This window comes from Amblyomma maculatum, chromosome 1 (assembly GCF_055883805.1).
Source record: "Amblyomma maculatum isolate TAMU_Amacu chromosome 1, ASM5588380v1, whole genome shotgun sequence".
NCBI classification, from domain to species: Eukaryota; Metazoa; Arthropoda; class Arachnida; order Ixodida; family Ixodidae; genus Amblyomma; species Amblyomma maculatum.
The window spans coordinates 467808274-467824303 of NC_139344.1; the positions used below are offsets into that span (position 1 = coordinate 467808274).

Genomic DNA, 16030 nt, shown 5'->3' on the forward strand with positions numbered 1-16030 from the left:
CAACTTCGCGCCTGCAGACATTTACAACGCCGACGAGACCGGGCTATTCTACGAGATGTTGCCGGCTAGGACGCTCGACTTCAAGGGGCAGCGCTGTCACGGCGGCAAACACAGCAAAAAACGCATCACAGTGCTGCTTTGCACAAACATAGATGGCTCGGACAAGCGTCCGCCGTTAGTCATAGGCAAAAGTGCCAAGCCGCGCTGTTTTAAGGGAACTCGTAGCCTACCTGTGCAGTAGAAGGCGAACAACAAGTCATGGATGACCCGCGCTATTTTCACCGAGTGGATGATGGCATTCGACCGCGACATGAAGCGGCAGGGCCGTAAAGTTTGCTTGCTTTTGGACAATTGTTCAGCGCATCACTCCGACGAAGTCAAGCTCACTAACACGGAGCTGAGGTTTTTCCCTCCCAATTGCACGTCTGTCTTACAGCCTCTCGATCAGGGCGTGATTCTTAGCCTGAAGCGCGCTTACCGCGGGAGGTTAATTCAGCGGCTGCTTTTTAACACTGAAACCGGCCGAGACACGAAGGTGGACTTGTACGTGGCACTGCAGATTATGTCTGCTGCCTGGAGCACACTGGGGCGCTCAGTAATTGTGAACTGTTTCAGGCACGCCGGATTTGCCGAAGGTCGACCCGTACACTCTGCTGGCCTAACACCAGGCGTTACAGACGACGACGAAGAGGCGTCACCGGCTCCGGGGATCGCGGCCGCCTGGAAAACGCTGGGAGAAATAGGAACCGTGCCGCCTAATCTCGAGCTCGACGAATACATCGGCGCTGACGCTTGTGTTGTTGTTCACGAAGATGTGAGTGATGAGCAGATCATAAAAGCTGCCCGGAATGATAAGGACTCTTCCGATGAAGAAGACGACGACGTACAGGAAGCGCCGGCTGCGGCAACCGCCGTACAGGTGATGGACGCTTTTGATGTCATCAGGAATTTCGTTGCTGTCTGAGACGACGATGTTGCAATGGGTTTGCTGACCGAGTGCGAAAATCGCGTGACGGCGTTGCTCGCCGTGAAGCGTAAGCAAACCAAGCTTACAGATTTTTGGCATTAAACGCCTTTGCTGCTGCTTGGGCAATTCTTTCTGCGTTTCACGTCAAATTTTTGCGATAACGAAGTTCCGCGAGAACGAATTTTTTTTCGTGCACTGTGAATTTCGTTATAGCGGGATTCAACTGTAAGCCCTGCCATGATAAACTAATAATTGATAACACTGTCTATATTTTCACTCCGCACAGAAAATCGTTCCTTGCCACCCCCCCACCTTCCTCCGTCTGCACGCCATAGCTACTGCGTAAACCTCCCGTCAGTTCGAAGCCCTGCTCCTTCTTGTCCTTCCTTTACACTAATATCCAGTCTCCTGCCCAAAATTGACGCCCCTGAAAGTCTTGCGTACACCCCCCCCCCCCCCCTCCTAATGTAATCATACTCACTGAAACCTGGCTAACACCATCCGTACATGACTGAAATATTTTCCGTTTTTCCTAACTACACTGTTTTCCGTCACGATAGAACAGATAAACGGGGAGGAGGCGTGCTAATAGGAACCCATAATTCGCTTCTTTGTTCTGATATTAAAATTCCATCCCCTCTAGAAATAATGTTCATTCAGTGCCATGCTTCATTTCCTCCCGTAATCATAGGCGTTTGCTATCGTCCACCAGATTTAACAGATTCTTTTGTTGCTAATTTCCACGAAGCACTTCGCGTGATAACCGTGGCTCATCAACATGCCAGGGGCCTTTGAGGTATCAAATAAATAAACAAATATCATTTTCTGCAATTTCAGCCTCACGTATCGCGTCTGTCATCGCAAGCGATAACGTGTCGTCAACGTCGTCCACTGTACGCATGGAAATGCACTTTCCGAGGGGAGAGAGGAGGTGGAAGCACAACATGCTGCTATGAAAAACTAATTTTAGACTTGAAAATGTTGTTTTAAACTTCAAGGGCCATTTTCTCAGAATGATTTTTTTTCCTGGTATGGTTGCTTGTATCTCTGGAACTGTTCATCGGATTCCCACCCGGTTTTCATTCTGCCTCAATTTTTAAAGGTAAGATAAGCTCATCTTTTCAAAATACTGAGTCTGGAATTTATAATAAGCAATCAAAATCAGGCTAATGTAAGTCCAATTAGTGGCACTAACCTCAATGCTGTGCTAAAATGTTTCAGAAAGGAAATTAAAAAAAAAAGGGCTCTGTCTTGCCCTGCGCTACCTATTCAGGAACCTTCATAATGAATTGCATAGTGCCAACACATTTTGTAAGCTCTCCAGGCAAAGTACAAGGAACCCGAGTGAACCATTCTGACATAGAAAAGCGTCAGCCGTGACGTCAATGAAGATGCGGTGGCACTGGCGACCGCAATGACTTTCGTGGTGTAGGCAAAAGCATGGGCCGTCTGCATTGGATGCGCGACACTTGCTGCGTTTTCGAGCATAATTCCCGATATTCCTGCTATGTGTGGTGCGGTTGGTTGCGCCACAAGGCGCAAAAAAGAAAATAGTATCCGTTTTCACTTGTTTCTTGCGGTCGGATAAAGGTGAGAGCGTATGACAGAGGCGTTGAGCGCGACAATTGTAGATCCTTCGCCGACGGATTGCCTTGGCAGCTAATGTGCGTTGCACTTCTGCACTGAAACTTGATCAGTTCGTTTGCAACTCTTGTCATGAGTGCTTTTCGGCCACACGACGAATAGCGCAATAACAAATGCCTGCAGCTCATTCACGTTTTGGTGTATATACTACCAGGCCATAAGAAGTTTAGACATGATATTCCGTGTGCGTATGATCTTAATCAAACGCAGCTAGGAAACCGCGCTTTGCGTTCCATTCATCTGCGGTACTATCCGCGCATATTTTCGTACAGAAACTGACACAAAAGCTGCTGCGAAGGCAACGGCAGTTACCTTGAGCGGTCACTCCAGCGCGACATTGCCGAAACAGGCCAAGAGCTGTGAAGTAGCTTTTCTCTGTTTTCACTTTCCCGAATTTCAACGAGTGACGCACTCTTCATGAACGGTCCTAGGAATCGAGTGAACATCGTTAGGAACCGGACAAAGTCAAGCAGTGCTATTTCTCAGAGCATTAAATTCTATTTTTGAAGGTCATTAAGATCATAATGAACGAATTATAACCACGTACAACCAGCTCTGATAGAGCAAGATATTTAATTATGGTATATACGGTACATTAAGTTTAATGTCCCAAAGTGGAATTGGCTATAAGGGATGAAAAATAAGCAGAACAGGATGACGCGCATTTGAATAACAAGTTTCCCAATATATAAAAAAATGCTCAGTAGATCACGCAAATTGCGCTGCAAGTGAGAACATTGCATTTGCGCTCATAACAAAAAAAAAAAATGATATACATACACAGTAGAGTCCACTTATAACAATATTCAAGTGCCACAAAATTTCCATTGTTATAACCGATAATTGTTATGAACGGTTTGCACGAAAAAAAAGCATAACAACTGCAGAGAGGGGTCACGGATGGCAAGTGACATGCGAGCTCCACCGAGACATCGTTTTGGTGGCCCCGAAAGGGGTCTTGTAAAAAATACGACAAGGTTGCTGCGGCTGCCCCTCAGCTTGAGAAATCCCGAAGTAATGCTGGGGTGAAGAGAGAGAGAAAGACGAAACTTTTATTTAAAAGCAGAGGAAATTGAAGCATGCAGGCCCCTGGGGTGAAATCGCCGCATCTCACCACGTATGTACATCTCACTGGCTTGCATGAGAAAACCCCATGTTCATTCACCTTGCTTGCCTCACGCGAAGCGTGTCGACATCCTTCTCCATGGCATCTAGGTACACCACGTAGTGCAGCGGAAGGTCCCTCACGAGAACAAAGCCCCAGAGGGACAATCAACTGCAGGGCCTCTTGTGAGAACAACGTTGAGGCAGCCTGCCCTACCGCGTCATCATCGCTGTCGTCGCCGTCACTATCATCATCAGGCGCCTTGTCGAATGTGTTTGCACCCACTGTCAAGAGAGGACTTTTCTTTGTCGAACTTCTCAGAGGAGCGGATGATCGTCGACACCGTCAGTTGCGATAGTGCGTACTCCTTCGAGATACTGCACTTGTCTCCAAATCGATAGCCGTGGCAACGTTGTCCAATAATCAGCAGATGGATCAGCCATCTTACATTTCGGCGGCGATTCAAACAAGACGAAGAAACCGCGTGGCCAGGAACGACTTCGACGCAATCAACTTGCACAAACAACCGAATCCGTTTCCAGAACTGTGCAAAATGAGGGGCGAGCGGATGAGTGAGCAGATCAGCAGATGCTGTCGGCGCGTTGGCGAAGTCCATTTGTGTTCCGAGGGGTGGAAGGGCAGCGGGAGAAAGGTGTGCGGGTTTACAATGCGGATAAGGCCAGAAAACGGGTTCTATTGTATGAGCGCGTGGCGGGGACGCAGCAGCTGGAATTTCTTTTTTTTTTTTTTCTTTTCAAGGATTTTGCATTCAACTACCTTTTGGCACAAGAACTCAGAAGCGAGACTTCATTGTTATAACCGATAATGTGGCAAGGGGGCATTGCAGTAAGCGGGTTATTTTACCATAGAAAACATACAAAAGTGGACGGTACAGCAGGTTTTCATTGTTGTAACCGATATATTGTTAAAACGGTATCGTTATAAGTTGGCTCGACTGTTTATATAAAAATACAGCATTCTTACAAGCCTTGATGTATATACAGTCGAACCCAGTTATATTGAACCCAGATATATCGAATTTTGGTTATATCAAACTCACAAAATATCCCCTTGAAAATCCCATGTAAAAGTATAGGAAGGCCGCGTCATATATCGAACTCAATTTCACCGGTCGTTCGATATATCGAACTCCGCACCACGCATTGGAAAGTGTGCTTTCCCCAAAGACGATCACATCACCCTTGGCCGTTTGCCGTGTGACGTTTTCAAGCCACGCGCGGAGGGAATGAGAGGGGACAGTTCGGCGACGGCTGGCCTGGGCAGTGCCGCGCCCATTCCCCAAAGGCGCACGCATCTGCAGTTGTTGTTTCCCGCGCGCCAACACATGACGTTTGCAAGTCATGTGTGTGGGTGTGCCCATTCTTTTGCCGAGCTATCTCTCTCCTTCAGCACGCGCAACGCATGCGCCAAGTCAGCTCAGCCAGTTTTCAGACAGACGTCGGACGCTTTCTCCAGCGTGTGTTGCGAACCCTCTGCGTGCGGCAGGGCGGCGGCTGACGGCGGCTGACGTGGCTATGGCGCCTGCGGATGTTGAGGAGCAACAACTCTCTGTTCTTTTTGTTTTTTTTTTTTGTTTTTGCGAGAGTAATTCTTTCTTATCGTTGTGCTGTACGCGCGGCGTAGAGTAATATATGGCGGCTGCGGACGTTAAGAAGCGGCAGGATTTTTTTTGCGGGGATGTTTATTTTTTTTTTAATTTCTTTTTATCGTTTATCATTGCATGTATGAATCAGTGAAATCACGCGGTCAGCTGCTGCGATCATGACGCTCGCCCCAAGCGCGGCGTGATAAATCGAACCAGGCTTGTGCAATCAAGCCATCACGGGCACTCTGGCAAGTTCGCTCCCCGCCACCGCAGGAGCTATCAAAAGATAAACGCGCCCTGACGTTATCGCTGCGCAGCATCTTGGCACGCTGCCAATGAGCTGTGGATGAGACGACCGAAATGGACTGACGCGCGCCATCGACATGCAAGCGAAAATGCTCGCGATTTCTGCCGCCGCAGCCGCGACGACTCAGAAACCTTGTTTTGAGCTGCCGCGGTGGCTCGAGCAGCGAGAGGGACGCAGTACCAACAAGTTAGAAAATTTTCGCTCTGTCGCTGCCGCTCGTCGTTGAGATCACTCAGTCGCTTGCATGTGAGCGAGCTGGCCTTAACGCATGCTTTTTTTTTTTTTTTCAAATTCTTGGGTGCAAAAGTGGAGGGTGGGTTCATTATGCGAGTGGGTTGATTATGCGACAAATACGGTATCATTTTTTCGCATCGTGGGTGCCGTCACAAGCCGATTTCTGTATATCGAATTATCGATATATCGAACTATTTCGCGATCCCCTTCGAGTTCGATATATCCGGGTTCGACTGTATTAGCCTGTGGATGACCCTGACTACGTCTGTGCGATTAAAGACTTGAACGTATTTTTATTGAGTAGGATAAAACAAGTTGGCAACGCGCCCACTAGGCGAATGTTATAAAGAACTAGAAGATTGGGTTCTTATTCAGTGAAATTCTATGACTTAAGTTGCTGGTACAGTAAGCTAAAAATATGATTTCTAGTTCTGTATAGTTGCCAGTAATATTGTTCTTTAAAGTGATGGTGCTTGGAGCAGTAAAAGACGTACCCATCAAAATAGTCGTCATATGAAAAACGCACTTCCAATCATTCATATCATCGTCCTTGCATTCGCTAACAATAGGCCCGGAAGTTGAACGGTGTTGACTATATATTAGTTCTTTTTTATACAATGCGATTTCTCGTTTTCAATCAGTCACTACAGTCCAATGTTGCTACAGTCGCCCACCGTAGCCGCGCGCTGTTGAGGCCACGGAGAAGGAAGCCAATGCGGCGCTCTTCGCCTGGTAATTCCAGCAGTAATCGGCTATTAAAGAGCTGAAATACTCTCCAGGCATATACAGTAGAATCTCGGTGATACGAACTCGGCTGATACGAATTCATAAAATTCCCCGGCCGAATTGCATTGCGTTCAGTGGGCAAAAAATCGGATGTTCCGAACACTTTTTCTTTTCGCTACGGGTGATACGAACTTCGGTATCACGACTGGTCGAGGCCCACGCACACACGCACAGTGAGAAAAGCGTGGGCAGCACTGATAGCATGGATTACGCACACGAAAGAAGAAAAAAAAATTACAGCGGGAAAAAACCGGCTTGGCAACAAACCCGCGGCAGCAGCGAAGTTGGCGAAGGAAGGCGGTGATATCTTGCCCCCCCCCCCCCCCCCCCTCCCCTCCCGCTCTCTTTCTCTCCCCTCCCCCCGCATTTTGTTTTTTGTTTTTTTAGTTGTGCGCACGACCTTGCGGCCCTCTCCACATTTCTCCGCCGCCCCGCAGGCCACGCTCTTCCGCTTTCCAGAGTCTCCGCTGCAGCGGCAACACGTTGCTACACGTTGCTTCGTTTTCTCGTTTGTTGAGGCTGACGCCGCGTTGATAGCGCGTCGTTTTGTGATCATCTCGGCAATGCGAAAAGGTACATCATACTGCAGTGTTACGGAAGAGAAAGGCGCTGACCTTTAAAGACAAATTGGAAATTTTAAATAAGGTGGACAAAGAGCCCAAGAAAAGGCGCACTGACATGGCCAAGGAGCTAGGCCTGCCGCTGTCAACGATCGTTGGTCAGCGCGACCAAATTATGCAGAATGTGCAGCACTTCGCGATGAATTCTAAAGAAGCCAAAACTGCCCACCATGTGAAGTTGGAAGAGGTTCTTCTAACGTGGTTCAGAGAGGTCACGGCGGCCGGCGCCAACATTGACGGAAAAGTGCTTCGTGAGAAGGCAGCGGACATCGCACTCACACTTGGAATTGGTGACTTTCAGGCCTCCGGTGGATGGATTCACCGGTTCAAGGTGCGTTATAATCTTTCCTACAAGACAGTTTGTGGCGAAGGAAAAAAAGTCGACGCCTCCGCCGTGGAAGACTGGATGACAACCACACTGCCGTCTTACATAGCGGGATATGAGGCACGTTATGTTTTTAATGTAGATGAAGCAGGGCTGTTTTACAACCTCCAGCCCAAAAAAAGTTTGTGCTTTAAAGGCGATGCCTGCCGGGGCGGACAAAAGAGCAAACAACGTATCACAGTTTTGTTTTGTTGCAACGCCGACGGATCAGAAAAGATGCCGCTGACAGTCATTGGCAAATATCAAAAGCCCCGATGCTTTAAGGCAGCCGGTCGATTGCCCTGCGTCTACAAGGCGAACAAAAAAGCATGGATGAAGTCTTCTTTGTTTATGGAATTCGTCACGTACCTCGACCGCAAGATGTCTTGCCACAACAGAAAAATAGTTTTGCTGCTGGACCAGTGCACTGCCCATCCAAAACAAATGACACTACAGAGTGTTAAGGTGGTGTTCCTGCCCCCAAACGCAACAAGTCATTTGCAACCACTGGATGCTGGGATTATAAGGAATGTTAAGCACCATTTCAAAGCTTTGTTGGTGCGCCGCCTCCTCGCGAAGATTGAAAGGAAGGACGCGAATCTCCAGATCACTCTTCTGGACGCTGTGCATTTTCTTGCAATTGCCTGGGATCGCGTCGTTCCTACGACCATCGCCAATTGTTTCGCGAAGTGTGGGGTTTTCAAATCCGCTGTGGCTACCCGATTCCCATCGATGTCTGGAATCAACTTGACGTCGACTGTTGCGTCGACGATTTCGTCACCGCGGACGACGACCTCGCCACCTGTGGTCTCCGCACGGTTGAAGATATTGCGGAGGAAGCATCATCACAGCCTGGCATTCCATGCAGTGACGAAGATGACGACGACCAAAGCGTTGATGACCGACCGCCAACGGCAGCAGAAACTATGCACGCCATCGATGTTCTGCGGCGCGCCGTGACCTCCGAGTCTGTGCGGGAGAAGACAGCGGCCCAATTTTTCAGTTTTCAAAACTCTCTGTTATCAGATCTCGCGAAAAAAAAGGTGCAGAAGGATATACGCGATTTCTTTCAACGAAAATAAATATTTCGTACCTGTTGGAAGGCTTGAAAACGGATTTTGCTCATTTTTTGGTGATACGAAATTTTGGCTGATACGAAAATTTTCGTCTCCCTTTGAATTTCGCATCACCGAGATTCTACTGTATCAAACTATTTCTATGCATAAGCAAAGCTTACGCTTCAGGATATTTGCACGCGCAAACTGGTTTCGAAGGCGGCGGCACTTGGCGCAGTGTAGGCACGCTGTGTTTTTGCCTACACCCCATGTCGCTGCCGATCGCAGCGCCACCATTGTTTACAAACATGACGCTTGCCTATACTTCTGTAACTTGAGTACCAATGTGTGCAGCTCCTTGAAACTTTGCAATTATTCAAATGGCTATGCCTTGAGTCTACCCTGAAAATTTCATTCGATTATCGAAAGAAATAAAAAAGTTTCCACCTTAACCCAATTCACACGAGGAATCGCATCACGGGTTTACACGTCACTGCTAAGTGATCTGAGGTCCGATGCCGTCAAGCAGACTTGGCAAACCAAAAAAGCAGATGACGCTCTGGATGCACCAAATTTTCCAGATTACTTTAAAATGATTTGTCAACACCGGGAAGGAAGAAAGGAAACAAGACAAGCTTTTCTCCACGTGCCCCTCTTTGTCCATTCACTCACCTCTCCGCACCCCTATTCTGAACAATTATAAACTACAGAAAATGAGAGCAAACGGCCGTCTCCTATTGTCCCCCTACAGAGCAAGTCACAAGCTGCATGCATACGGTACAGTGAACTGCGACGAGAGTCCTTTTTCAGGAATCAAAACATTGGGAAGAGTGGGTGGTTGCCACATGGCGGGCAAATCTTTGTGGCCCGCCGCTAAATTTCGCTGCAGATGGCATAACTCACATACTATGAACATGCAATGCACCTTTTGCATTAGTCATTCCGGATACAATCTGTGACTAGCCACTGCCTGGTATAAGAGGTCTAACTTTGTCGCAGGGGCACTGCATTAGTTCAGTTGGTTTTTGCTCTCTAGCAGCAAGGCAAGCAAACCTAGCTGTCAAGGTCCATTCTAACACTGTACAAACACTGGCTTCCCCACTATTCGGCAAAATTTTGAATGTAGTACCTGAAAAATTGTGCTACCTGGAAACATACTAACTGGAAGGAAAGTAGTACTAAAGCTCTATGAGAGAATTTCACTGCCCTCATTTTTGGACGTAAGAAGCGGAAACATCAACGAGCTATGACTTCATTAGACATTCCGCTTATGGGAGTTGGATAAATATGTTCGGTAGTGCTTTACTTTTTGAATGGCAATTTCAAAAGGATTCTTTGACTATTTGATAGATGCAAAAATACATCTGGGATCAACTGTAGCACCAAGCTAAGCCCGTTATACCTAGTGGCACGGGCAGAGGCATATTTTCTATTACTTTTGGATAGCCTCGCCATAATATATGCAGCATCAAACTCAGAGATATTAGCTTACACAATAGTCTGCAATAGTTTTTGATCTCTGAAAAGGATCTACAACCAACTGCGGGCATGCAGATACTTTTAATGTTCAGTAAGAAGCATGCCTAAATGAATACACTCTTAAATTTCTAAAACTTAGCTGTTTTCTATGCAAGGAAATGTGTGCACCTTCTCTTAAGGGGGGACATGGAGATCAAAGTCAAATTCTTTAATTTCTGTAGTAGAGCAATGAAACTTGGCATGCTTATTGGAACTCGCAGAAAACCAGGCATGACAATTTAGCCATATGAATGGTTCATGCAGCAACATGGTCCAAATATTTTTATCAGCCTGATTTTTTTTTTACACAGAAGGTTACATCCATGCTTGCATAACGCACTCATTTTCACCATTTCAAAATAGGTAAAAAGAAAAAAACTTTATAGCATATTTTAAAAATATGGGAATGTCACTGCATAAAGAATTTACCAAGGAATATAGTGCAACAAACCTCATGAAAATCCATCAAGCCATTGCCGTGCTACGCTTTCTGCAAGCAGGCCAGTCGGATCAAAACATACTTCTGAGAAAACTGGCTCTAAAGCTTCACAGTCACAGTATGTCCATCAAAATGCCCCGGCGCTGTAATACTTAGTGTCTTTGCTTGCAGGGGTCTTTTTGGGTCCTTGCTCTTCCATTTTTGCTGCACTGCATGCTTTTCTTTTTCTTTGTTGGTCTTTTTCTTCAGGTCTTTGAAGGGTGAGGCTACCTGGTTTGAGGCCCACAGACTTGCTTATTATAGTGTAGGCATGCAATTTCCCAAAGTTGTAGCGTGCAAATGCTTCGTGCACTGCCGTTTCCACTGCAAACAATGAAGCGTGCTGATCTCTAGAAATCAGTGCCAGATCACTGAATACAGGCTTTCTGCCGCATTCTGCGTCTTGTTGCCCATGCACCGCTCCAGCTGTTGGGGGTCAGACAGGTGTTGGTAGACAGGCAGCAATGCCTCTGCTACTCGTCTCGACAGCTTATACAGTCGAACCAGGATATATCGAAACCGGGTATATCGAATTTTGGTTATATCGAACTCACGGAATATCCCCTCGAAAGTCCTATGTAAAAGTATAGGAAAGCCGCATTATATATCGAACTCAATTTCACCGGTCGTTCGATATATCGAACTCCGCACCACGCACTGGAAAGTGTGCCTTCCCCAAGACGATCGCATCTCACTAGGCCATTTGCCGCGTGACGTATTCAAGCCATGCGCAGAAGGAATGAGAGGGGACAGTTCGGTGACGGATGGTCTAGGGCAGCGCCGCGCCCATTTCCCAAAGGCACGCGCATCTGCTGTTACCGTTTCCTGCGCGCGCCAGCACGTGACGTTTGCAAGTCATGTGTGTGAATGAACCAGAGAGAATCAGTGGCAACTAAAGGGGAAAAATGTGACAGAGCGAAGAGCAAGGGTGTTCCCATTCTTTTGCCGAGCTCTCTTTCTCCTTCCTCCTCCCGGCCTTCGTTCCCAGCAGCACGCACTACGTATGCGCCAAGCCAGCTCAGCCCATTTGCAGACAGAACGTCGGATGGGATGCTTTCTCCAGCGTGTGTTGTGCCTGCGGACGTTAAGAAGCGGCAGATCTCTCTCTCTCTCTTTTTTTATCCCCAGAAAGTCGTCCATTCTTATTGTTGCGCTGTAAGGTATGGCGGCTGCGGATGTGAAGAAGCTTTTTTATTTTCTTCTTTTTTTGCGGGAGTCGTTTATCTTTGCATGTATGAATCAACGAAAGCACGCGGTCAACTGCGATCATGACACTGGCTTTTGGCATTTTTCGCTTCAAACAGCATTCAGCTATCACGCTTTCCAATGATTTTGTGGCAGTGGACTACGCCCGCCCCAAGCGCGGCGTGATAAATCGAACCAGCCATCACGGGCACTATGCCAAGTTCGCTCCCCACCCCACCGCAGGAGCTATCAAAAGATAAACACGCCCTGACGTTATCGCTGGGCAGCATCTTGGCACGCTGCCAAGAGATGAGCTGTGGATGAGACGACCCAAACGGAGTGGCACGCGCCATTGACATGCAAGCGAAAACGCTCGCGATTTCTGCCGCGGCGATTTGAGTTGCCGCGGTGGCTCGAGCGGCGAGAGGGACGCAGTTCCAAGTTGGAAATTTTTCGCTCTGTCACTGCCGCTCCTCGCCGAGATCGCTCAATCGCTTGCATGTGAGCGAGCTGGCCTTAACGCTTTTTTTTTCTTCGAATTCTCGGGCGCAAAAGTGGAGGGTGGGTTCATTATGGGAGTGGGTTGATTAGGCGACAAATATGGTATCGTTTTTTCACATCCTAAGTGCCGTCACAAGCAGATTTCTGTATATCAAATTATCAATATATCGAACTATTTCGCAATCCCCTTCGAGTTCAATATGTCTGGGTTCGACTGTATTTATGAGGCGGTGGTGGTTCCATTTTTGCCTGTGCTGACTGATGCCTGCACCAACTGTCAATCAGGGCCAGGTGGGCACAGCTCATGATGAGGCTCATCATCTGTAGAAGTCACATGATAAAATGTGGCCATCACGGCCCTTTGCATGTCACTGACTTCAGTATTCCTGCGCAACGCTAAACCATAGTAGCTGGTCAGTTTTTTAATTAGGTCCTGTGTCAGTCCACCTTTCCCACCCAATGGCTCCTTTTTTCTTGCCCTTGTCACTGGTGTGCGGAGAGCAGTGCCCATTCTCTTCTGGACATGGTTTATACAATCCTCCTTACTGAGGGGTATAAAGCCATAGACCTCATCTTTGCAGAGTGCACGATATGTTCGGCTGTCGCCATCACATATGATGTTCATGAAGCGAAGGCCATAGCTGCTGATTCAGCGCCTGAAAAGCGCCAGTGCGGCTTCCACCTCCATTTGGCCTGAGCCGTCTGACGTATTTTTCTGGCACTGATGCTGCTCAATCTAAGTTTGAAAGGTAGGGTCACTCTCTGGTGGTCGCCGGAGGCACCCAGGACAGATGTTTGATAGCATGATGCAGTCCAGCACAAGCCCAGTATAAAATTCTATGATGCAGCCTACACCAATATGAAAGGTGTGGCTTCGTGTAAGCCACGTGCCATCATAAACGACTGGGATGTTGCCTGGGCTGGATGGCTGCATCTTGCTGTAGACATCCTTCACTGCGAGTACAGCATCTGCAAAAATGCTTTGTGCAGCTCCCTGTGCTCCCAGTTGGAAAGTTATTTTTTTAGATGTTCATGATAAGTTTTCTGATGCAGCCCACGATGTGAGACGTTCATTGTAGCCCAAAAATCATTCAGGGCAGTGGGTCCTTTTCCAATGGCCTTGATAGCTTGCATACCTCTTATATTCACCTCAAAAGCCTTCCTTCAGATTTCCTTTTTGATGACCAATGTGAATCAATAGGGCCACAAGCAGCACAGAAAAGCACCAGTTTTACAGCTAGGCCCAATTTTGTCTCATGCTGCAGACAAACTTTTTTTACCACTACTTGGGCAGCATGCACGCCCTACTAGTGAATTCATTGCATTAGCCTGTATTAATGTGAACTGATTATCATCTGGGGCAGATTCTTCCTCTCTCAGCTGCACGAATCCAAACCTGTGCTCCGTCGCCGGCACCTAGCGAAGTGTATTGCGGACGCTGCACGCTTGCTCTTCGGCTGCTTCCAAAGACACAAATTGAGGTTCCAAGTGCATCTGAATGGTGTGCATCCACTTAGGCAAACGTTCACAGTCGTCCTGAAAAGCTGGCGCCGCATCGTCACTCCCCGCGGCGGAAACGAAATTTGCTCACGGTGGAACTGTTCCACGACGCTGCGGCTAGTCGACGGCCCCGGGTCTTCGTATTCACTGCCGGGCATCAATTCCGGGTGCAGGTGCTCGTGAAATATAGGACTGGGGTCACGCGGCAAACGTTCGCCGTCCTCCTGAAGAGCTGGTGCCGCATCGTCACTCCCTGCGGCGGAAACGAAACTTCGCTTGCGGTGGAACTGCTTCCCTACCTCGCGGCTAGTCGATGGCCCCGGGTCGCTTCCGAAGACACATCGGAGTGACTGGATAGTGATGCGGTCCTCGGTTCATCCAGTTCAGTTGTTTCTGGCCGCTTCTTTTTTGGAATAGGAGGTGCTTGCCATATGCATAGCTCGTCCGGTACTTCTGGCCCGTGCGACGCTCCATCACAGGCACACAGACGAAGTCGCATGCAACGGAAGAGTTGACGAAAATGCAGAACGTTCAGCAGCAGTGGAATTGCAAACTACCGAAACTTCTCAAAGCGTGCGGAGCCAGCGGAGGAGCAGACGACCGGAGAAGCGGCGTGCCATTCAGCAGCCACTCACAGGGAGCAATGAGTACCACGTGCGCGCTGCAACCAATCGGCGCCTAGCTGCGCCTTTGCGGAGGCCTTCGCCTTTTTTCACGTTTGTGCGCTTGTTTTTTATCATAGACACGTGGTTTTAGCGGGAGAAGTACTGCGGTGAAACAAGCTTTCCAGTGATACGAAACTGCGGAGGTATTGCACTCAGAAATTGGCCATTTTCGCGCAGATTTTGGCCACATTTTTGCTACCCGCGGTCAGAAAAACATTTTTGAGGCACACTTTGAGACTGTTTTCGGCGATAATTTTTTTAGGCGTGATAGAAAAGGCCTTGCAGAATCCGAATCTGCCCTTTTCTAAAAATCGTTTTCATGCGAATTTTGTGATCTGATCCCAGCGTCCCACCTTATTAGTTAGAATGTATCATGTCTAATTACCATGTATAGAACCTCGGTGATATGAATCTCACGGGGTCGCGGAAAAATTCTTATCATCCGAATATTTGTATCATCAAAACGAAAGAAAATAAGTATTCAGAAGCATAGGAAAGGCAGTCGTGCATATACGTTTATATCCAAGAAGGTTTATTACGGTTGCACGGTCACAGCTCGCCACTTGCGGCGCACGCAGCGTAACAGGCGATCGCTACATTGGCGACGCGCGAGCCACGTGCCTCCGAGGACTTGTCGCGGCATGTACGGCACAACAAGAGATGGAGACATGCCAGCCGTGCGGCGCCGCAGACTGACTAGCGGTCGCAAAGTCTACGATGTGCGGCCCGTGCACGCCCACCACCGCGTGCGCCGCTGCAAACCTTTCGCGGCGTAGAAAACTATCGCAATGCCGGCGATGCGTGGTCCGCCCGCCTCCGCATACTTCTCACAGCACGTACAGCATGACTGGAGATGGCGACATGCGAGCAGCACAGCATCGCAAACTGCTCGCGGATCGCGATCACAGAGCCAGTGATGTCAGGTCCGTGCGCACCCGCTGCGTACGTTCTGCCGCATTACCGCCAGCTACAACGGTCACGACGTCTGCAGTTTATGGGCCAGAAGCCGCGATGCAGACCATGCTTCACCGCAAACTGCTCGTGATGCGTACATACAGTGCGGCTGACGATCACAGAGTCAACGATGTGTGGGCAGTGCGTAGTGCTCAAGGTTGTGGTCGCAGTTCGCATGTTTGTATCATCCATAGTGGCACGGGAGAGTATTCGGACCATCCGAAATTTTGCACATTGTACACTATGCACTCTGGTCAGGGAATTTCGCTAATTTGTATCATCCTGAAATTCGTATCAATCGGATTCGTATCACCGAGATTTTACAGTAATAACAAAAATGAGTCGAAACAGTAAATCTTAGTGTCTTGAGGAATTACAGCAAAACAAATAATGGGACAAAAACCCATGTACCTACAGCCAGGCTGCGCTTGCCACAAAGAACGTAAGCTCGAAAGGAGCTTTCAGGAAAAAAGCTTGAAAGGTGTGAACCGGCACATACTGTACATATATATCACACTGGTGCATAGAGTTGGCCTTTAGG

General features: G+C 48.1%; 1 protein-coding gene across 1 annotated transcript in view; it reads right to left on the bottom strand.

Moving 5' to 3' along the window:
• Positions 1 to 16030, bottom strand: part of Wdr82 (WD repeat domain 82) — a 42418-nt gene that overhangs the window by 6498 nt on the left and 19890 nt on the right. The gene's annotated exons all lie outside the window — the stretch shown is intronic.